Source organism: Anopheles moucheti, chromosome 2 (assembly GCF_943734755.1).
Source record: "Anopheles moucheti chromosome 2, idAnoMoucSN_F20_07, whole genome shotgun sequence".
Classification (NCBI taxonomy): Eukaryota; Metazoa; Arthropoda; class Insecta; order Diptera; family Culicidae; genus Anopheles; species Anopheles moucheti.
This window is the reverse complement of record NC_069140.1, coordinates 14,351,715-14,375,990: the sequence shown is the minus strand read 5'-3', so window position 1 is coordinate 14,375,990 and position 24,276 is coordinate 14,351,715. Positions and strand designations below refer to the sequence as shown.

General features: G+C 42.0%; 1 protein-coding gene across 1 annotated transcript in view; it reads left to right on the top strand.

Moving 5' to 3' along the window:
* Window positions 1-1,350: 1,350 nt before the first annotated feature.
* The window catches only part of LOC128299376 (furin-like protease 1, isoforms 1/1-X/2), a 130,056-nt gene continuing 107,130 nt past the window's right edge, over window positions 1,351-24,276 (top strand). Inside the window, exon 1 of the mRNA XM_053035323.1 lies at window positions 1,351-1,472. The gene's annotated coding sequence lies outside the window, so the exon portion shown is untranslated. The remainder of the gene's footprint in view (window positions 1,473-24,276) is intronic.

The following is a 24,276-nucleotide window of genomic DNA, read 5'->3' as shown; positions in this document are numbered from 1 at the left end:
ACTTGATGCAAGTAACTCGAACAAAACGCTCTACGAGGACGGCAGGTTTTACAGTACAGTATACATTGTAAACGACAATGAAAATGAAGGGTACATTATAAATACAGGGTGAGATGAAAAAAACTGCAACAAAGTAAAACTTCATATTTTTTGTATTTTTTTTTTCAATTTTATTGAATGAAAGCAAAAACTGTCGGAAATAACATCAAATTTCATAATCAAATCAGATTTGTTCAATTTGGCCACCTTTGGCACGAATTGGCGGCCCTCAAATGGCCGATTAAGCCATCGCAAGCAGCCCGAAAGTGGCTCTGCGGTATTTTGGCCCGCAAAAGGCGAAACGCTTTCTTGAGGTGATCTACACTTTTTAGTGCCTACTTTACTTTTGCAAAATACGCATTGGCATCTGGTGATTTTGGCTAATGTTACGAGGAATCTCATTTCGTAACCATTCTTGGGTGGTGCGTGCTGAGTACGATGGTGCTGAGTCTTGTTCGAATGTACAAGGTCTGCGACCAAAATGTAATGTATACTTTGGTGCGCTTGTAAACAATATCCGAAACTATGTAATTGATTGTAACGTTGTTTGCTTACTTAACTTATCAATTTGTTTCATGTTTTCATGCTTCTTCTAATATAAATCATCGGACACATATTGGGTAACGGACAAGAGATAATTTTTCAAACCACATGTGTAGTTAATGAATTTTCCGCTAGAGGGCGAACTGACATGTTCCATCGCAAAGCGCAAGGGAAGATTTTCTTGCTTGCAAAACACTCGTACACACATTGGTCGTAAAAAATAGATAATACACAATTAAATAAACGTCTGATTTGAAAATGTGAAATTGATATATATGAAGAATCTGTCCAAAACAACACCTTCTAGTGTTGCAGGTCAGATTTATTAGGAAGCAAAGTATGCAAACCTGGTTGGCTGTTCCTATTCGAAAAATATAGATAAAAATCTTCAATAAATTACCTAATGCGCGGTACTCGAGTATCGCCGATGTTAGCAACCTTGAATTTTGCTAGCAGTATCAACAAAAATACTTCATTCGGCAGTACATTTAGAAGCAATATTCTCAGAACTTTTCCATCCATGGTTTGGAGCGAACCGGTACGCACTCACTATGTTTAGATGCAGCAGCGAAAAAGAGACAGTACACCATAGACAGCACAGCTAGCTAGCTCCTTTTCGCACGTATGCGATGGGATGAACTTCAAGTGAATTCATCCGATTGCATTCGGCAGCTCGAAATCAGACGGTTTTGACGATGTTTACTTCAGCAATTGCCACTCACGCACACTTTCTTCCTACGCTTTCAAGGGAACAGACGTGTCGCTCGCGGTCCGTCGGTGTGATCTTGAAAAAAAGACAGAAAAGGATATTCTGTACTGGGGGCAGTGTTTTTTCCAACAAATTTCGTACGCGTCCCCCTCCGTGTGGAAGTTAAATTCTTATCAAAAAGGTAAACAAAGCCGTCAAGGGTGCCGCAATGAGAATCGTGTTCAGTGGAAAGTTGTGTATATGCTAAAATATTTAGCAATGCAAGAGTGGTGATTGCGCGTGAATGTTGCAGGCGATCTTTTTATCAGCTGTCTTGTGCGAATGCAGTCACGTCACACGCTTCCTAGTTCAAATCGGAGATTCAGAGAAAGAAAAACGGTCCGCATTGTGCATTGTGTGGTGGTAGCGTGGCATGCGGTTCCGTATTGTGCCGATAGTTGTTGATGTTCTTTGTGAAACCCTTACGATTGTGGTGTGCGTGTTTATGCGAGTAACGCAAAGTGCGTGCAGTTGATCCGGGCCATTGTAATAGCACAGGGCTGATGCGTTTAAGCGCGTAGCCGTGTGTGTATGTGTGTCGAATAGCAGGAATAGCAAGTGAATAGTAAATCAAAGCACCCATCGCAAAGTCCCGTTGTCGCGATCGCTGACCTGATCTTAGCACTGGCGAGTGGTGCTTTATTCTTTGTTGAGAACGTTCACTTACGGTAGTAACGATGGTGCAATGTATGATCGTTTAGTTTAAATAGGCGGAAGTGTCGAAACAGTCGAAAATCCGAACACTGATCTATGTCACAGGACGGACAAAAGATCGCAGTGGTAAAAGTTACCTGTACGAGTGTGTGATGTCTTTTGCTCTTGCTGGTGCATACTTTCTCTGCGTACGTAAATCGCAAAGCAAGGCTACTTTGACTGCTACGTAGCCGTTAGAGATTCGGCACGGGTTTAATTTCCGGAACGATAGCGACACACACAAGGGCTGCTTTTTTCGTGATCTCTTTTCTTCTCTCATTGGCATTTTAGCCTGGTCGTCGGTCTGGTGGCGCCTGGCGCCATGATGAGATGCTGGGTGTGTGCGTGTTTTTTTCTCCTTTGCTCTTCTTATCCAAAGCTAGACGACGGCTTGGTCCAAGTTCTGTTTGCACGTGTCGGTGTGTGTGTGTGTGTGCGTGTATGTGCTTCCGCAGTCGTAACAAGAGCTGTAAAACTAGCAAGATTACTATGATAATATGATACTTGCGAAACGATTCATCGCTGGGAGAAAGTGTACAGCGAATGTTTTCTTGTATTTTTGTCGTGCAAAAGTGGTCAGAAAGTGGTGAGCGATTGCTTTTGACCTACTTTTTTCACAGGCAACGCAAACCGAAGCAAAATTAATATGCATGTAACCGAACGCACATTTCTTTTAAATCCATCGTTCAATTCATCTTTGGATAAGCAACCTAAATGTGTGTGGTGCTTGGGCCAGTGTGGTAGTGTGTTGTTGTGGTCGATCCAAACAATTCAAGGCAAACGACAACATCCGGCTGAGTGTGTGAAAAGGCGATGGTCGGCCAAGCGAGAAAGAGCATCACGGATTGTGTGCGTATGTGTGTGTGCTGAGATTGATCTGTCACTTGGATGACATTCCTGGGCCTAGAATAGCGATGGTTCCCTTTTCTCTCGTTTAAGAAATCTGCGTTCAAGGAAGTAATTTCTACATGTTGTTGATTTACAATGCTATTTTTTTTAAAGGGGTTGATTTGTGTACCTAAATAAGCAGTGTGTGCGTGTGTTCATTTGGGCGCTCCTTCCATCGGTGACGCCTTCCTTCTCTTTCTGCCGTCAAGCACTTGACGCGCTCGTTGTTGAGTGTATGCGTGAACCTTCGGTTTTCGGGTGAGTGCCCGTTTTGTGACTGCACGCACACACAGAGCAAGGTGTTTGGTGCTGCGAAGGAATTTGGTGCCGTGTGTAAACAAGTGTGGTACGATGGTGTTAGTGGGAGTGCCGTTTAGGCGAAACCGATCGGGTGCGAAAGCGAGAGAGCAAGCAATACGCGTATATTCCAGCGTGCGCCAATATTGTCTTCTTCTTGATCACGATAAGCGCCGACAATCCGGCATGGGAACAATCGTCAGTCCACTTAGAAGTCCGGTTCCTCTTTTTTTTTGTTTAGGGAAAGATGGGCCAAGATGCCTACATCTGAATATTATCGCTGATCGTTTGTACCTTTGAAGTCGTCCAAAATATGACCACACATACGCCTCTAAAACATGGACTATGACCAAAACCGAATGAACTCCTCTTAGCTGCAGCTGCAGCATAATGGAGGCGCCACTACAAAAACGAGTTGTCTACGGAGCTCTACGATGAGGTCAATATCGTACAGCGAATCAGACACAGTAAGCTAATTTTGGTGAGCTGGACATGTCACTAGGATGACACCGGACAACCCAACCTGTAAAATCTTTTTAGGTCGTAATGGAGCAATGCGCCATTATATTATATTTCTTGACCGTGAGCAATTTAGAGGACTCCTGTAGCAATTGCTGTTCATATGTCATATATTATGACATATATAAGTTATATATTCATATGTTATTTGTGAGATATCTTGTTTCACGTTACGACTAGTGGGTATTCCTGGTTAAAGCATGTCCTCATAAAATAGATATCCGGAATAGGATAACGTGATTTCGATCTAGATCAAATTTGGAAGCTAGATTATGGAAGCAAAAGCAGCAACTTTATTGCATCGAACATCGCGGCTCAAGTTAACGGGATGGAACAGCAGTAGGCGAAAGAAATAGAAAAAACTAAAACGGGGAAATGTAGCACACAGGTTAAGAGCAAAATCCACGCGGTGGTAAAGCAGGCTGGGTAAATTTTCTTCTCACAAGTACGCGTTGACGGTGCGGTGTGTTAGTATGCATGGTGCGACCTAGTAGCAACAAACACCTCGTCCCAAGTCATCCACCTCCGGTGTTGTTGGAGTTTGCCAGTGCTCGGAGTGGAAAACCAGCGCCATAGTAGAACGAAATAAACGAAGATGGGGTGGCGAAAACACAATATAAGAAAGCGATGGAAACGGTTGCACCAACAGGCATTTTTTTGTGCCGTGTAGCCAAGGAAGGAAAAAAGCAAGTCAAGCAAGCAAAACAAGTCGCTTGAAGTGTGTGTTTGCCGTGTGTCCGCAAGCAAAAGTCGCGCATTCAAGCAGGGGTAGCAAAGTTTGTAGGAACAATCGCCATACGAAAGATAACGATGACAATCAAAACGGGAAGAATCAATGCAATCGAAGCAACCCAAAACAGTCGGTGCGTTGGGGCGGAAAAGGGCCTGGTTGCTAGATGTGCTAGAACATTAACTCTTTGATATATTTCGGGTGGGGTGGGATATCCGTTCCTACCCATCTTCAACATTACAGTACGGCTTGTGACCCATTTCGTTAGTGAATTGTTTGCGTTATGAAAAGAAAAGTGTTCCGAATAGCAAAAGCAAAGATGGAAGTTGTGTGTTGGATGAGCTAAAAATGTGTGTGGTTGTGTGCGTGATGCGTCCATCGATTTTTGCTTAGTGATTGACCAATATCTGTCGGTCTAAGCCTATCTAATGAAAGTCCACAACTGAAGTGTTTACGCTTCACCCGCTTGGCACATGATGGACACACATCTTACAGTATCATCGTGTTATTACGCTGCGCATTGCCGACTGACCCTTATCATCGACAGCAACAATAAAACTTTTCGATTTCTAAGCCCAGGTAAGTGTTTGCATTGTAACGAAGCCCAACTGAAATGAACCAATTCGCCAGGATTTAAATCATCGCACAGCCGAACATATTTTAAATCTCTCGTAGCATCGTAACTGCACGCGTTGCTCAGGGCAACGGGAATGAAACTGCAATAAATATGTATTATTTCATTGTTCTACTTGCGCAACACACTGTAATTCAATTATAATTCTCGAACCACAACCAAATCGCGTGTCAGTTTCAGCTAAACGCATAATCGGGTTTGCGTCCTAGTGGCCGTCCGGCCACACCACCACATATACCGCCGGTGAAAAAAGGTAACATATTTCAGCAAATTTGCAAAATAATCCCACGTCCGTCCACCGGTGCAAACCGATCAAAATCCCATTTCCAGTGTTGGTGGGCGCGTGAGCTATTAATGCAGCGCGCAATCGATGCGAATTGTCAATGCAGAATTTTTGTTTATTTTTTTGTTGTTGTTGTTTTGCTTTATTTTTCTTCGTTTAAATATGCATTCAATCGTTTCAAATCCAATTCCGGTTACCGGATACGTGTGATAGAAAGCCATTGCGACCGGGGTTTTTTTTTCCTCTTGTGTGGGTGTGGGTTTTGCTTTTTATTGCATATTGTCACGAATAGTTTTTGCGAATGAATTTTCCACTCTTAAAGAGAATCGATTTGTTTCACACTAGCTGATGAATAAAGATGCTGTAGACTGGGATTTGCAGTTTACAGTTGGTAAAAAAGGATTAGCCATTCGTTACAGTTGCATTATGATATCATTTTGAGTTATTTTAGCGTTTTTAGAATGGATTTTCTGTTTTTTACAGTATTTTTTATTTAGGAATCTTATGCTAACTCATATTGATTAACTAATATTGTGTCGTTCTCGCGTAACAAGCACTGACTATCCGGCTACGTGGTACCTAGTTTTTTTAAAGTACTTGGCTTAAATTGGCGTGTAATGTTTCATGTTTCTTGTGCGAATTTGCTTGACGCAACATAAAAAAAAGCATAAAACAGTTTCAAACGTTTATTTGCTACTCAGGGGCCAGCTGTCGTTTATCAGCTGCTTTACTGCAATCAAATCCTTTGTTTTGTAAAAGACCATGTTTCTGAGTTCACCAGCACCATGCGGGTGTAGTTTGCCAAAAGGTTTCATATGTACGACATATCCGTATCCGTAATCGGCGCAATACGTGCTCCAAGTGATAAGACAGATAAACGACGGGGGTTTTGAAACTGTCTGTCCGTCCGAGACCTTAACATTTCATTCGGCAACGTGTTCGTGAGGGATTTATCGCATTATTTGCACAGATTAGGTAGGAACTTCCTTACCATTCTGGCGGGTTGAGTATTTTATTCATAAAGCGTGTATTTTAGTTGATTTATGTGTGTTCATGTTTCGTGTCTTATTATATCGCTTTTTTTTTAATCCTTCTGGCAGGGTTTACAATTGCTAGAACTGGAAATAAAACGAAGATGGACTAGAATTAGAACAAAAGACTCGAATAATATCTCCCCTAAGAGAGCACAAGACGTTTAACGTTTAATGTGTTCTAAATGACTACAAGATGCACACGATGTATGCGATTGTACATTGTTTTGGCTTTGCTTTAGAGTTAAATTACCCGAGACCTGCCAGCTGTACACACGCATCGGAATCACACCAAATCTCGGGACGGGTTGCATAACTCGATAAAGCATAAATCAAACTACTCTATCCTCCGAAGTCAAGATGAATTTGTTGAACCTACGTCGTTGTCGGACTAGCGTCGTTACACGCCGTGCGTGTGTGAGTTATGATCGCGTAGCTGACAGCCGGTTGTGGCCAACGGCTAGGCTAGGTGGAGTGTTCGGAGGATCCGTGTGCACATGGGATCCATGGGTGGAACGAGCGCGCAAGCCTGATGTGTGTAACAGTTTTCTAAACATGGACCACCTGCTGCGTACTCCCGATGCACACACCGGCTCCCTAACCGCGAAGACACGTATAAGTGAATGCGGATTAAATCTTCCCGAGCACAGCAAGAAAAGAGAAGATTCTGCCGCCGCCGCCGCTGCATCATCGGTTTGCTTTCGTTTTATTTTACGTTTTTTTGTTTTCGTTCCGCGATTATGGCACGGTTCTCTCGACATGTTGATAGTGGCGTTTTTTTTATTATCAAGCAGAGCAAACGTCTCCCTTCCAGGCATTAAGGCATCAAGGGGGCTGAAAAGAAGGCCAGCAGAGCAACTGCAGTGAAGCGATGATGATGCGATGATCGTCGTCGTGGTGCCCTTGTGCTGTTATTTGTTTGTTCTTGTTTGAGTTGTAGTATCTCACTCATTCGCTCTGTGTTTACGTGATTTTTCATCTCCTGCTTCGTCTGTTTCCATTATTTGCTCTAACTTCTTGCCGAGGCCGAGAGACCGACCAGCACCAAAGGGTGCAAAACTTGGGCAGGGTACGTTCTGTAGTTCCTCTGCAGTTACTAACACACCCCGCTCGGTGGTATGCTGCGCTGCTGCTGTTTGTTGCCAATGCTCGAGCAGCAAAAAAAAAAAACACGCAAATAAACAGGCAGGCATCCTGGTACGGTTGTGTTTAGTGCCACCATGACACCACCGAACCCCGAAAGGTCATCGGAGATTCACTCGATGATAGGCGGCGGTGGGACGCAATCTAATTGCGAGTGCAAAATGATCAAAAAGGGGTTGATTTAGCGTAAAATGTAACGGATCTGATTATCCACAACTTATTCCACCACTCGGGGCGAAGTGCAACTGAAACGGGGTTGTGTGAATGTGCGTTAAGTCATTCAGGGCGGCATGCACGCGCGCAACTACGGCGCGCGAAGGGTCTTCCGTGTGGTGCCACGGCGCACGAGATTTCCGCGCCGTTCCAAAGAAATGGGCCAATCCGTTGTGGAAAGACACGACTAGCGAGGAATGGAGGCCGGCAACGCAGAGTTGAATGATCTTTGACGTTTGACGTGCGGTGCGCGCATACCGATTGTGAGGTTCCACTTTCAAACGCGGTCGCAATCCAATTGGTACATTTTGACGTGCTTCAAGAAGGCAAATAGAATAAAATAGAGGGGTGTAGAACTCATTCTGTCAATCTGTTTCTCTCGGGGTGGTTGAGAGTGAGCTAATCGTCCATTTTTTTTTTGTTATGAAGATCGCCTACCAGCCCGAGTTCATTCACCTGCGCGAAGTTGATCTTTTATTTGTAAATGTTTGATAAATATTGAGCGAAGTGACGGATTAGGTTAAACGGTTCCCCACGACGGCCCTCGCAATGAAGTGGAATGTGACAGATGATGAAGGTCTGCCACTAGAGTTGGTGACTATTTCGGGGAGACGGAGAGACATTCGCAGTGTAGTGCGATCTTGTATTATGAGGACGCTGTTACGTGATCGACGTCTCCACGTCTGCGGGTTTGTGGCTTTAATTCCCGTACTTTCTTCATAACACTATCATCATTAGGCTGCGTTTCCATTCCACTGACTGCATCTCGGGGGAAAGGCCAGGTTTCGGCCATGTTGATTTTGTTCACTCGCGATAAGACCGTTGTGTGACATTTGTGTTGAATCATCTCACAACACACAACACAGCGCGCACTCACTGTACGGGGTGACATCAGTTAATCAGACACGGTGAAGTGTAACGTATGCAGATAAAAACGTCAGTGATTTATGGTTGCGGTATGTGCCTAATATTCAAAAGATAATTAAAAAAGTTTGTTTAGCGATGTTAAAACTTATTTATAGCTTCCAATTAAAAAAAATAATTACTTTTTAGTTATCTCACTTTATGTGGATTATGTGAGGTTAGTTTGGAAATGTCAATAAAAATTTAAAAATATTGCTCAACCGCTATTTTATGGTTCCCTAACCATACCTAGATTGCAAAAGTGTTTTGTCGTCGACGTTTCAACGCTTTACGTCTTTGTCTGGCAGTTCGAAAACCCTTTATTGTCTGTTGCATTTATTGTCACAAGCTGCATCTTGTGCAGACAGAATTGCATGCACATGAAAGCAATGTAAGGTATTTTGCTTGAGCGTTAGAGATGTGATATGTTTTTAAAAACTGCTATCGAGTTAAAAGACAATAATATTGGACGCTTTGAACACGAAGCGAGTGCTTTACCGGTGGGTGACTCAGTCTCGGTCTCGGTCTGATGTTGCAATCAACGGAATTGATATGATGCGTTACCCTTGGAGCATTGGAGCTGTTCCTGGGCTAGCTCTTCATGTATTCACAAAGAAGGGAATAACAAAGCTTTTCCGGTAAAAAACGGTTTCACCGTTTCAATCTCTAGTACACTCAACCATTGTCGTAAAACTCATATTTGTGAGCGGTTTGCTCGATAAAGAAAAGCCGTTCTTCCTTGTTCAAGTTATTTGATTTAAGCCCCGATTTGGTTTTCGCATTTCACACAAACCACTTCGAATAATACGCATTTTCCCTTATCTTTTATTTCTAATAGTTTACCAACTTTTATTAAACGACCGATTTTCATTACTATTGCAGTAACTAAAAATTGTTCATAGGAAATTTGTTTCGCTTGCAGCTAGAAATGGTTGATAAATTGAATTACACTAAATCAGTTTAATTCGTTCTGGTGCGCTCACTTTCCAGACTTTTCTGGTACAATTATACCATTCTGTTAGGGATCCGGCATTAGGGATATTGAATTTTGCTACAAGTCCGCACTCCAATGCTCAAGCTGCTGCTGCTGCCACGGGAGATGAAGAAAAGTGGCAGTCCTGAAAGGCGAACCTGCCTCCCGTCCCCTAGTACCGACGGTCCGAGTCCGTGGCGCAACTTATTTGAATAATTTGCCTGATTGCATTTATAAATTGGATCGATCGAGTGAAATTTTTACCAGAATGAAATAACTTTTTTCACACTTTCCTGTTGGGCTGCCACACTTTCATTGCTTTGTCTGGCTTCAACTTTTCGGTCCTGAACACACCGGGACCCTCGTGACATTAATGGAAGGTAGAATGTGTCTGTGTGTGTGTAGGTATGTATATTTTTGAATGAAAACTTTTTTCGATTCGTGTTCGTGTTCTACTTTTTTTTCTTTGTAGATTTCCCTTTCGTATTTGTGCAAAAGCAACGGATTTTGGGGATGGCGCACAACAATAGAACGCACCCGTGTCGTGCGGTCACAGTGTGTCTTGCTGCCTCTCTGCCCCGATATTATCACTGGGCAGAGCGCGGGTAGAACGAACGAACTCGAATGCATTTGCTCTCGTTCGGTAAATTTGAAATTTATGGGTTTTCATGCTCGGCAGGATCGGTCGGGGCCGGTGTGAATCTAACACCGGAAAAACGGGCATAAAGCTGTACCCTTCACGCGCTCCAAAAACCGAGCAGTTGCCGCTGTGCAATGGCGGTTACTTACTGCACGAGTGGTTACTACTCTAGTGCGGGAAGAATAAGTTCGATGGGCACCTTCACGGTTTCCGCGGGGTTTTTCTTTTTTCCGCCAAGCTTTTTCTTCTCCGTCTGGTGTTTGTGCGCGCCCGCGGAGGGTAAAAGTGGAAAGATGTTGCTTTCCTGCTGTGCAATCCTTGTCGGATTGAAGTAGTTTGAGCAGATCTAGCAGATGAGAACCGTGAACGCAACCGTGTAGAATGAAATATAGCAAGGAAGGGACTGCGCCGCAAACGTATTGCGTAGTGAAATGCATAAAATAGACCAGAAAGCTACCGTAGAAGGCAAAGTTTGAAGAAAATTTCGTTTGTTGAAATGATTTCTTTTCCCTTCCGGGTTATCCTTAGCAAAAACAATGCATTACAATTATTGCACCTGTGATTTGTTGGACATTTTATGTGTATTTGACATTTTATTGCAAAAGCAATGGGGAATTCCTAACGTGTAGGCTTGTATGGTGTGTTGGTTGTAAGATATGGGGCAACTACTCCAATACCCTTCAACGCTTTTGTTGATAAAATCCCATTTAACAAGAGGAAGAACGATTTTTTTCCACATTCGTGAATCATTTCGATTCATCGAGTTTTCGAATCGAATAAAACCACCTCAAGTGTAGTTCTCTGATTTTATATTTGTGTGTGTGTGCATTCTTATTCCACACGGGACCTGAAGTGCGCTGGAATCTGGTCCAAATGAAACGGGTCCAATAGATAGCACAGGGGCGCTACATGCAGAAGACAGTGTGCTAAAAAGGGGAAAACAATCCGGGAAAGAGTTTGAAAAGCATCACGAAAGTAATGCCGGGGTGCGCCGTCGTTACTGCTGCCAACGTAGGTGCTATATGGTCTTGGCCAGTGCATCCAAAGTCATTTCGAAGTTTAAAGTTGTGCGCTGTGAAGATAAAAGTAAAGAGAATACGGACGGCCGGATTGTTCGTCGCAGTCGATCGCGAGTGGTGCCATGGCCACTAGACGAAAAAAGCATTCCACCAGACTGCAGAATGTCGTGCAGAAATCACTTATTTTCTCTCGCAGAACGGACGGAATTTTTACGTTTCTTTCTTTTTTTGTGTTTTTCTCAAGCTGTGTGCGCAGGAAGCGGGAAAGTTTGCGCTTATCGAGAGGTTTTTCCTGTGCTTTTCCGCAAATACGTCAGACCTGGCTGAAAACACACAGCACCATGCGAGATAGAGTGGTGATGGTGAAGTGTGGATTTTATTTAAAATTTTACCTTTTCTTTTAGTGGCAGTCATCTCCAATCGCGAATGACCGGGATGATGATGGCCTTACTGCTCTTTACCGCCCTTCTTCTTCGGCAAGTTAGGCGATTCATTAGGGTTCGTTTCAAGAGAGGAACTTTTAAATGGGATTTTTGCATCGCTTAAAGAGTAATCATTTTGGAATATTAGTCAAAAGTATAATACTTGTACAATTTAAATTAATTTCAAAACATTTCCAAATAACGGAAGTATTAGCTGAAGGCTGAAGATGTTCACTCTTGCGAGGCTCAAACGATAATACAGGCAGTCCCCGAGATACGCGGATATTGAAAATTTGACATATGAGTAAGTTTATAGCACAAAATTTAAGCAAAATGGTGAAAAATTGTTCGAAAATACCTTCTATGTCACATAAAACCTTTCTTTCTAACTTATTTTAATGTAATGTTTCTAAAAATCGCCTGATTCGCTGCATAAATTAAATGCAGAGAAGGAAGTCGACTCGGTGACTTTGAGGTATAAACGAAATTGCACCAGGATTCGACTTACGAAGAAATTCGAGTTACACGGATTTTTCCCGGGTTATAGCGGTCCGCTATAATAGCGTATCTCGGGGACTGCCTGTGATTTTTTTTTTAAGGTCTATACACATAAGGTGGGTAAGGTGGTTAAGGTTTATAATTTTAAATCGTTTACATTATTGAAGTTGATTGTTGATTAATTTGAGTTTTTATTGATTTCTGTGTTATAGTGAATTTACTTAAATTAATTTAAAATTATGAAAGAATATTTTCGAACATTACCAATCCAAGCCTAGATTTTCATTTAAAAAGTATCTATCAAGTATCTATTTCAATGAATTGTGTGAAATTTTATGATGATTTTGTCTACTTTTAAGGACTGCAATGGACTATTTAGAGTAGAGAGAGAATTGTTTGCAGTAATATTAGCAGTAAGTTCGTATAATTGTACAGTTGTTGCAGGTGCGGTGCTGCTTACCGGTACGGATGCTTTATAGTGCGTGAACACCACGATTAGAATAGAATCACCATAAACAACATTCCCTTAGCGGGATGGCCCTGATACAGCTTTACGCACCCCGAAGAGGATGCGGTGGTGGAATCAGGTTGTCGTTTTTCGGCTTCGAAATATGATGGTCCGACTTTAGAGCTACACAACACAGTGCCATTCCGACGGCGGCGCCATTATTTAGACTCGGCACAGATTTCGATATTCTGGTTTCAGGAACGGTGTCTGGTTATCTGTGTTACGCTAGCGCTAGGGTTTTGCCGGTGGGACATAACGTCCGTCGCGAATGTCGCATCTGTGTCCATCGACATCGAAGCGAGAAACGCGCTCGTCCCGCTTTTTTTTTTTGCGGGAAGCCTTTTTCGGTCAAATCTCCATTCGCGCACGGTGAAACGGGAAGGTGAAAATGGCGCTGCGCACTCAAAGTGGATTGGTTTGTGTTTCGATTGTTGTGATGCAAACCGGGTGGTAAATCGCATCTCGTACACTATTTTGGAGGATTTAGGCACATTGGATGTGTGTGGTGGCGCACTAGCATGTTAAATACATGTATGTGCTCGAACGTATATCACGGAAAGCTTTCATCTTGCTCGCTTTTTTGGTTTTTGGTATTATGGTTGTTTTTATTTCGGTTTCGATTCTGCCATTGCACTACGCACTTGTTGTTGGCGGCAATGGATTTAACTTCGTACGGCTGCTGGCCATGAGTTCGAGCGCACAAATCCTTTTCCTCCGGTCGGTCGGAGTTTTGGTTGGACCGGAAAATGCGTTCCCGCTCTCTGTGTGTGTGCTGAGCTTTGGAAATCAATCAGGGCTACTTTTGGGGACCCTCCGGATATAATCCTGGGTGCGATGATCCAGGGATGCCACACTCACGATGCGTTTGAAGTGATAGAATAATATACCGTACGAGACATGTGTCCGAGAGCCCCTGTGTCCGTGCGAGAAGCTCTCAAGCTCGCTTCGGTCTGAAGTTGAGTCTTGATGGAACTGGTGAGCAGTGGGGGTGCTTTTTTTGTTGGTTCGCAACTGCAAAGTTGATGAAACACGAACGATATTTGAAACCGAAGAATGAGCTGTGAGCCGTTGTCGAATATCAAAGGTAAATGTTTTCCTGCTTCCCGGTACCGGTGAAACCGCTTTGGTGATTGCTTTTCCGATAGCGCCCCACGAATAAAAAAAGGACCGATCCTCATTTGCCTTGATGGAATGAAAACATTGAAAGCATCCATTCATATTATTCGTTACCGTTATCGGATGTCTAGTTGCAACGGTTTTTTAAGGGTTTTTTGTTTGGAAGCAATTTTTTTTTGGTTGATATTGTGCTCTTAAGCTTTTCCGAGGGAACTGGGGAAGCTGTATGAAAAGAATTTTGGATTAGAAGAAGTTTGAAATGATTTTTTTATTTGTGAAAGAACGTGAAAGGCTGTAGCCATTTTGGAAATGGTAGCCAAAGTAGAGAATAAAATTGTATTCAAACTGTTTTTTTTTGTACCCAAAACGATATTTGGTGGTACTATGAAATTATCCCGTATATTAGGTTTAAATCAATCAGTAAGTTCAATCAGTAAATCAGTATGGTATCGCTATACAAATTTTAGTTGGTAGCGACGCGTAACGTTTCCATGGTAACATTATTTCCCGCACCCATTAATCATATTTTTGTGTGGTGCAATTTTGATTTCACATCTCTTCTTTAAACTGCTTTCTTTCGCTATGCCTTCTATGATCCCCTCGCCAATAATTTATTTTTCCATGTGTACTATGATTTTACCAAATGGAAGTTACACGTATCGACCTTCACAGATGCGCATTTTGAGAATGTTTTTAATTGTTGTCCTTGGGTTGTCGCGCGTTTTCTAGCAGTTTTCAATCGGATCCTTTACAGGATTTTCGAAAAGATTTTAATCATGTTCGGTGATACAGTGTGAAAGGTTTTTAAATGACAAAACTGATGCAAAATCCTATTCGACCCGTACGCAGCATTTACTTCTTCTTCTATCGGCACAACTTTAAGAGGTATGGGCCTGACATTTCTGGCTTTCTGCGTCTTTGTTTATCCGTAGCTGAATATTCAGACCGAAGAACGGGGGATTTTGGTCCCGATCCGTTCCTGTGAAGACCGGCATCGCTACCATCAAGCCACCATCAAGCCACCATCCAAGTGCCAATAAGACTGGACTCAATATCCTAATTAATACAAATCAAGGAAGACCAGAAAAGAACATTGAATCCACGAAGATAACAGCATAGAAAAGGATACCATGTTTTATAGCAGCTTATAAAGGTATTTAAAAAGCTGTTTAACTGCTTGATTCGCTGCAATTTTTCATGTTTTTTTACTAAAAGAAATGCGAGAGTGTTTCAGGAGCAGTTGTTTCATCTCTGTTGTTTCCTTCTCTAAAACAAATTTATCCAGCCAGGCAACCAGGAGTCTGTAGTCAAGTCCCAATGGTCAAGATGTCATTAAAAATGCAAATAGGCAAAATACGTAATATTGCCATAAACCTCAGGAAAACATGTTTTGAATGAAAGGCTCGATTAAATCATAGGCAACATGCGTCAGTTTAAATTACACCAGCCAAGAGAATTGACTTCCATCATCATATGGATCATTTTACTTATTTTACTGGATATTTCGGGTTTGCGATTGCAGTCCATGTTTCACCAGTTCATGTTTATGTCCATAAAATTAACAACTTCAACCAATTGGGAAGAAAACCTCTTTTTAAACATGTTTAATTTTACGTACACTACGGAATTCTGTTGCATAGCCCTGTAACCGGGCCGATTAGCTAGTAAAATCAAAATGACAACACAATATTACAACTACAAGATTACAATAGTTACATTCCGATCGCGTGAACCTATTTGGTCTTATATTGAAGAAGGTACATGTCGTTAAGGGTCTAAACCCCCCCGTGGGCTGTATCGTTGCTAGGCACGCCACGCCGAGTCCTGAGCGAACCACAACATTCGCACGCAGCCGTTGAAAACATTTACCCTCTCGTGTGTGTGTGTGTTGACATGTGAGTTGGTTGGTTGGTTATGCAAGCCTCAAATAGATAGAAAAAAATGTGCAAAAACGAAACGGCCCCAAGGTCCCCGAAAGTTAGTGATCTAAGAAATATGTTACGGTTCATTTATTTAGGGTTTCGGATCTCGGAAAAATGGACCTTTTTTTGCCGATTTGTCGTCGCACAGTGTCCACCACCGCAGAGGAAAGAGTTGTTGATTGATTTTTCAAAATAAAAAAAAAAGCTCATGGAAGAATACCGATGCATAGAAGGAAGGAAGGAAGGAAGTGTGTATGGTTATGCGCACACACACTCTAAATGGTGGACATTTCTTTGAATTCCAAACCCCATAGTATCCATGGCTTCCGGATTTTTGTTCGAAGCTCGAAGAAGACACGCGCTGCCCCCGACCGTACCCCATTGTAAGGATTTGTGAAGGATAATTGATTTTTGCTCGGATGAAATCTGTGTGGCAGCGGTGGTGGAATAATTCCAATGTTATTCGGTGTAATTCGATCATTATTTGATTGCACTCACGTCACTATTGTCTGTTGTTGCGTTGTTATGTATCTTCAACTGCCTGAGCGGATGATTTTCCTGAGCAGGTTAGGGATGTAATGATGAGTATGACCCAGAAATCACCCAGCAGGTGTGTTTATGCTGACCAAAAATCCCATCTCTCGTGTCTGACTCTGACTGACTAAAGGGTGTTCTCGAAAGTATAAGCACGATTTCTAGTAAACGGAGGGCGTAAAACAGCTGATTCTTGATATGCTTGAATGTTTACATTCAGAGCTACTAGCTAGTGCATTAAAACTATTGTTTTCAATAGCGTCTGTTGAAATGCGAGGCATTTCCGTCGAAAAGCGCAAAAGCATTCTGCACAAATGGTGCTCGACACCTAACATTTCGCAACAAGTCTTTTAGCAAAATCGGTAGATGTGAGTATCGGATCCGTACGAACCGCCATCCAAAAGTTTCGGGAGGAGTCCAGCTTTGAGGATGCGCCGAAAAGTGGCCGAAATCCTGGTCCTGTCGATCAGCGGTTGGACCGGGATATAGCAACAGCGTTCAAGCAAAGAAAGGAAAGTTCCATTCGCGATGTGGCTCAAAAACTGGGTACATCAAACAGTAACATCCAACGTGCCAAGGCAAGATTGAATTTAAAAACGTATAAGAAGCCAAAGAAACCGAAACGGAGTACAAAACAAGCCGCATGTGTTAAATATCGGGCTTGGAAGCTGTACGACATGTTGCTGTGTCGCCAATCCTCGTGCATCGTGATGGACGATGAGTCGTACGTAAATTTTGACTACAAAACTCTTCCGGGGAGTCAATATTACACCGTGCCTAAAAGCCAGGATGTCGAAGAAGCCGACAAATCTGTTTTTCCCCAAAAAATCGGAAAAAAGGCGATGGTGTGGCAAACCATTTGCGAATGCGGTATGATGTCCGAACCATTTAGTGACGATGAGGACCGATTCCTATATCCGGGAGTGTTTGAATCGACTTTTGCTTGCCATGAAACGAAAACATGCTGGTCCAGTGTTGTTTTGGCCAGGTTTGGCCTCTGTCCACTATGCCAAAGACACGATCGCATAGTATGAAGTACATGAGGTACGGTACTTGGCGAAGGAAATGAATCCCCCCCGATCTGTCCTGAAGCCAGACCGATTGAGTTCTTTTGGACGCTAACCATGGCACAATTGAGAAAGCATTTTAACGCTGCGGAGGACATCGACAGTTTTCAAAAATACTGGAAGAAAGTGTCGAACCTCATGGGAGGCGTCCGATCAAAAGTGCGATCATTGGCGATCATTTTAATTTTTTTTTTGGAAATAGTACAGAACACTCCACCAATTCTTATTTATTTAATTTATATTATGACGGCAATGCCGTATTTTCACTCCACCAATTCTATTTATCAAATAAACATTCAGTTTCTAGAAAAGATTTTATTTTTTGTCTAACTTTTAAATCGTGCTTATACTTTCGGGGACACCCTTTATATTGAAGGCTAGTACTGATCCTGTGAACCGAACACACTGCCGATCAGCAGGAGCATTTGCATTTTGTTGCGGTAAAAATGCATAAATATGCAATAAATGTGTTGTGTTTCTGGTGCTTATAAAAAGGACTGTAAAAACAGAAACACCTCCAAAGCAAATTGAAGATGCTTTATGTGTCCTGCAGAGGGAATTCAACCACACCTGTTGCAGCAACGAAAGGAACAACATGAATGCGGTATGGTTAAGCAAAACCGAGCAAACGAACTCGTTATCCTGTAGCTGAAGGAAACGCAACATATTGTTTTTGCTGTTTGTTTTTCTTCCTTTTACAACCATAATGATGATGACAACACGATGTTGTGCGATTAAGCTCCGGTGTGCATATGTTATGATAACGTCTGGTCTGAGGGGAGAAAAAAAAACATTAAATTGTGTACACGCAACAACATTATTTGTCTTGTTTCACGTGGGCGGCCGCCGTGGTGCAAATTGTGCTCCAAATTGCCTCGGCATTAATAATTGCAGCTGTACGTTTGTGCGCGTTATTGAATGTGAACCTGTCGCGGTTTTGGAGGGGGCCGCATTATTGATGCGCATGCAAGCGGGATACGCGGAGTGGACCAAAGGAATGATTTATGTCATTGCAATTTTCTTCCCTCCAGCGGTTTGATGAAACAGTAAATATCGATGGTTCCATACGCAATATTGTGCGTATAATTGTGCAAGCTCCTCCTCCGGACTGATCGACAGACACAAGACCATGAGATACTGTTTGATGGTTGCGCTGCGGACCCACAGATTCCGCTATTGTGTGTGTGCGCGCTACTAACGAATTCCTGTACCCGTGCGATGAAGAAGGAAAAACAAACAGTGCGGTTGCGGGGGAGGGTTGGAGTCAAGTATCCTTTTTCATATGGATCGGACAACTGCACACTGGGTCGTGGGTTTGTGGTGCGGTGGGCACCATCATCATCCTCACCGTCCGCATCTCGTGCGCATTGTGTTGCAATCGACGTGGTGGTCGGTCACACAGGTCAGTAAATTAATAAGCGAGTGCATCAGTGCAAACGAGGGGGAGGTGGATACCACGTTACTATGGGGATGTGGGCCAGACATATTGCACACCGTGGTGTGGTGCACGAACCACGAATACCTTTATGCACACACACACACACAGAAAGGGTCTCCGGTAGGAAAAGGATAATTAATTTGAAAACATTTTCATTCAACTTTATTAAATCATCGCTGGGTATTGCCCCGGAGGTGGAACAACGATACGTACACGTACGTAAAGCACGAGTGTCTTCCTATTGGATCGCTTTTGAAAATATGAGCGAGAGTTGATAATGCGTTGTAATGAAGCTATATCGCCCTGTCGTGTGGTACGTAATAGTTTGTTGGTTTGATTTTATTTTTCGTCGCTGTTGTTATGTATAGTTGAAGTGAAAAAAGGTTTGTTTTTAAAAATGTTATTTCCACAGCGTGGCGCAAAGCAAAAACAAAAAAACGGGGATTTGTTTTAATTTGTTTCTGTTTTTGTTTTTGAAAACGTCAACATTTGAAGTAATATGGGAGTGTAATGAATGGGCAACAACTGCGATGAAAAACGATGCATTTTTCCTGACTGCAAAGTCCTGATATATAACGAACATACAAATAATCTTTTGTGCAAAAAAGTGCAGCACATGCAAAGGGTGATAAATTTTTCCAGCCTTTTTTTGCTTCAAAATCTCTTTCGACCATAAAACAAAACCCTTTTTTTATTTGATATTTTTAAATGATGCAAAAAGAGCGAGATTTTGCGATGCATTCGCTTGAGATCCGGTGGTGCATTTTCGTCATTTCCATCGGGGGATATGTTGCTTTATTTTTTTGTTTTTTAGATCAATGAAACAGACTGTGCAGTTTAATTCCGCTGCTTCCGATTGACTGCTATTTGTGTGTGTGAGTGTGTGCGTTTAGTCGCTGGGGATGAGATGGGCATTGCAATGTTTTTATTCCTACGATCGCGTCCGGATTGATGCACCACAAAAATCGGACCGACGAAAAAGCGAAATGGCGAGCAGATTGTTAAAAATTGATTAACAACGCCCACGTCCGTGGCACGACCAGTCCCTGGGCGAAACAAACTCTAAGATCCTTGATCGTGACAGCTTCACCATTTTTTGGCGCTCTCGTTTCCGTTACGGATTGTTCCCGAAAAAAAAGGAAAACCCGTACCAGCGCTGCGCGAGAGAGTCAATCGAAAAATCAAATCAAAGTTATAGCATCACATAAATATCGATATCAATTGATACGCTAGCAGCGTGGGGCTTAGCGTTTTTTCCGGTCGCCGGGGTCCCATGATGTTGTGTTGGTCGGTTGGAACGTTTAACTCCATATGGCGAAAGAATTTTTTGGGGGTTGGAGGAAATGGTTCTGTCACTAACAATGATCCAACTTTGGTCTCCCGGCTAGTGCGAGCAATTTGCAAAAAATAAGTTCCACCTGCATCCTTACGGGCTTTCGGATATCGTGGAAGAAACCAATTTTTGCCAACCCCCACTTAGGGGTTAGTGAGTACAAAAGCGTGTTTTATCTGTGCTTTGGAATGTCGTTTTTTTTGTGTTTGCATCAAAGATTTTCCGGAAAGATTTATGAAAAGTTCGATGCTTTTTTTTGTTCTTTTCCTTTTTTTTGGGTTTTGGAGCGATTGAATCGTGCCATCATGGGGCTAACCGGAACGGTGTGTGTAGCACAGGGATGGTCGATATGAAAATCACATTAGCCTGAATTCACGTTTGTCAAAATGGCACGGACCCATGCACACTATGCTCGGTGCAGCAAAAACCCCACATCGAACGGTGGTGACGGTGTTTCAACGCGCTTGGCCCTGGTCCCACTAAGCCGTTTTAGTTCAAGGCTGTGCAGAACCGAAGTATCAGATCGAAGGTTGTTGTGAAATGTTATGTTTTGTGTTTGAGAAAGTTTTCTAGTTTTGTTTTGCATTGCATCCCCATCAAACGTTGTTTTAAAGCACAGTGTTCTAGAGTATGTTCCAGATTATTTATTTAAAAAACTCCTATGAATATTAAATATTAATAAACGAATGGAGCTGTACGAATTTCTTAACATGAACAGAAAATCTAAAATCCTCTATATATTTTCCTCCGTGAAGATGTGTTACTGCGCTTTCCTTTGACCTCACGCTTTTGCGGACGAACACAAATTTCGAATGTATGCAAACGACAAGTACGTGCAGCGCAAGTGCGTCTACCGGATCGCTCGTTTCTGTGGCCGTACCCGGCAAAAAAGTCGGTTCCATTGAAAAATCTCTTACGTGTGCTGCAATCGATATGTTACGACTTTCTTCCGACCGTGTGTCATACTCAGAAGATGATTTAATTTTCTTATGCTGCTCGCTATTTGACTGTCCTTTTTGAAATAGAGGGGATGATATGCCACCCCACGATTGAAGTTGGAAGGAGATGCCTCCTTAATGGGGTACGGGCAGGGTTAAGTTGCAGTAAATTCCTTACCTGGTTCTTATACAGTGTGCATAAAATATCTGTGTATTGGCTTCCCCTCGCAAACGGTGCTTTCTGGAGAATTCGTTCCTCGTTCGCGGTTTCGCCAGCACATTGGGTGAGACGCGAGTAAAAACGTGATGTGCTATGGGTGCTTTTTTTGTTTGGAAAAATAGCGAGTGAAAAATAAAACGAACTAGTAGCGGTAGAACTTAACAAGAGAGTTTGAAGAGATTATAGTTTGAGTAAAGTAATTTTTGAACACCGATCAAACTTTAAATATATATAACAACTTTAAAATAAAATTCTCTCGTCCATTCACCACTATTCACCACCAGTGTGCACACTTTTGAAAGGATAAACCCGGTGGTTTGATGATGCAGAGCTTGAGTGCAAGCTTTCGCCTTTTACGAAATGCTTTTTCCTTTCCGTAGCCGTTTGCACCGTGCCATCTGGCTAGTTATGAGATATTGAATAATTTGATTGAATAAAATTCAATATTTTTCAATGTTTCTTTTTCTGTTTCTGCAAGATCTGTTTCTTATACATATTGATCTGCCGTGCAGTGGGATTTAGCAATGGCTTGGTGGCTTGGTTGTGAACGAAATGCGAGAGATAACCGAGCGGGGTTATCTGGAACGGGCAAATTTAATGCAAAAGTTGTCGCTATTCTTAAAGTTTCGGATTGATGTGATGGTATATGTTTATTGAAGTATTAAGTGTATTTTGTACAACATTTTTCTTCTTTTGGGCGTAATGGAAGAGATTTTGTGCCAGTCCTGTCGTGTGAAACCGCCACTGCTACCAAATACACTACCGAACCACCATAAGGCAGATTGGTTGTTTCAAATAATTATCCTCTTTTTAACGATTTGGATGTATTTTTTTTGTTAATACTAGCCCAATATAATACATACAAAATTTTCTTATGCTTTCAATTTGAAGTTACTGATTAGCTAATTTGCGAATACCGTACGAAAACGGCATGCATTTTTTTCTTCTTGTCGGTTTGAATTAGAGACAGCCAACGGGGAAAGGGCGCAAAAGGGCCTTTTATTTCGTTGTAAACCCTCATCACAACAATACATTGCGATTTTATCCTTCTTGGCGCCAGCAAAATGGCGAAAAAATCAATGATGCAAATGACAACAAAAAAGAAAAGAACCGCTGCCCATTTTTCTCCATGAACTCGATCTCGAAAGTCGTTTTGTAGCTGCTAGTGTTTTTGGTGGCGCTTGTGCTGTTTAAAAATTCGACGCCTTGGTTCGCCATCGATATTCGGTGGACTTGGCAAGTGTCTGCCACACTGCCACAAAGGGGTCGAAGCAGTGTGACCTTTTTCTAATATCCAAAAGTGGTCACTTGTCTCATCTTTTGTCGCTTTTCCATCGTTTCCAAGCAATCAGAGGCGGATGCTGACGAGCTACAGTCGAGCAAGTTTTTCGATGTCTCATAACATTCCTGGAATTTTCTGTTCTATCATTTTGCTCACTGACTTGCCTTTTCTTCCGATCTTGTTATCTATCGTTTGTGAGTGAAAACGGCACGCTATAATGATGTTCAATCAGATTTTTATCGTGGAACCCCCCCGAGCACAAGAAAAGGGCTAAAAAGGTTCTGCCTCTCTCTTGTGCGTTTGATTTTCGTCGTATGTTTATGATGTTTGCTGGACTCTGAGATCGATTCGCACACCGCAGCTTTTCCGATAAAGTTCGTCGTTTTTTTTTTTTTGTTGTTGTGTTCGTATCGTAGCCGAATGGCGGTGATATGTAGGTTGTAAAGCAAGGCGCAAGGCCTGCCGTTTATGTAGTGATGCCGTTGCCCGCTTGCCTGTTTGGTCTTACGCTTGTTAAAAGATAAATTATGCGATCGCTTTGATACCGTCACTATCAGGCGTCGTGCTTGCTGCCTCCACTTGGCTGTTCGATTGCTGAGCCTTTTTCATCCAGCAATTGCTTTAAGCTTTTCTAGCTGATAAAGTAAAAAAAAAACCGATGCACAGTGCCAACGGTTCGATGGGATTTTCCGTTTTGTAACATTGCTGGCTACGATACGATACGATGACGATGGTTGGCATTCGAAGAAGTGTTTTGGGGGTTTTCGTGCAATACTGTTAGAGCTAGCTGATTTCGATTCTATTGTCTTTGATGTTATCATTTGTGTTTTTTTTTCAAAACTTTTGACCTTGACCAGCCTCATGGGATGAATAAAGATTCGTAATGGATGTTTAAAAGTTTCATATAAAGTTTTGCAATAATGTGGGTTTTTCTTTCTTTACTTTCCTCTTTTTATTGTTTATTTGCGTTGTTAGGAAAACTTATTGCCTTTTTTGTATTATCTTATATAGACAATTCATTTTAAATTTGTTTATATAAAAATTCACTGACATTTTCTACTTTTTTATATTTGTACTACAAGACTTTCTTTTTTTTTTTTCTTAATATTACAAGACTTTTTCTTTTTAATACTATACATTCTCAATACAGTAGACAATACACAGGACAGTAGGAATTGTATGTTTAGTCAAAAGTAAATAATCGATTGATAACATTCCTTAATTGAATTTTATTTTTTTTAATAATACGCAACTCGTAGCTTAAAATTTGTCGAGAAATGTAAAATATTATCAAAAAAGCTATAAGTAATCCCACCAATGGATTTTGTGATTCGTTCCTTCTGAAATTCGTTCCTTCCAAAATTTTCGTTCCTTCTGAAATCTTCAAAACAACAGCTTAAAGAGGCAAAGGATACCTGCCAGAGGCATCTAACATCTAACCCATAGCTCTTTTTAGCTGGGTTGCGTGTCCTATCTGCACTAATGCGATCTGATAGGTTTTCCGAACGTTGAGCATGAATTGGCCAGCATGGATAAAATTGGGTAAATTTTCGGGATCGCTAGACCTGTGCCACAATAGAAACGTAATCAATCGATTGTTGTGAGCGGCAGCAACCATTGCTTTATTTCTTCCTTTCGCCACGAGCGTGTGCTGTTTCAGTGCGGCTGGAACGACATTCGTATTATGAAGAGAATCTTAATT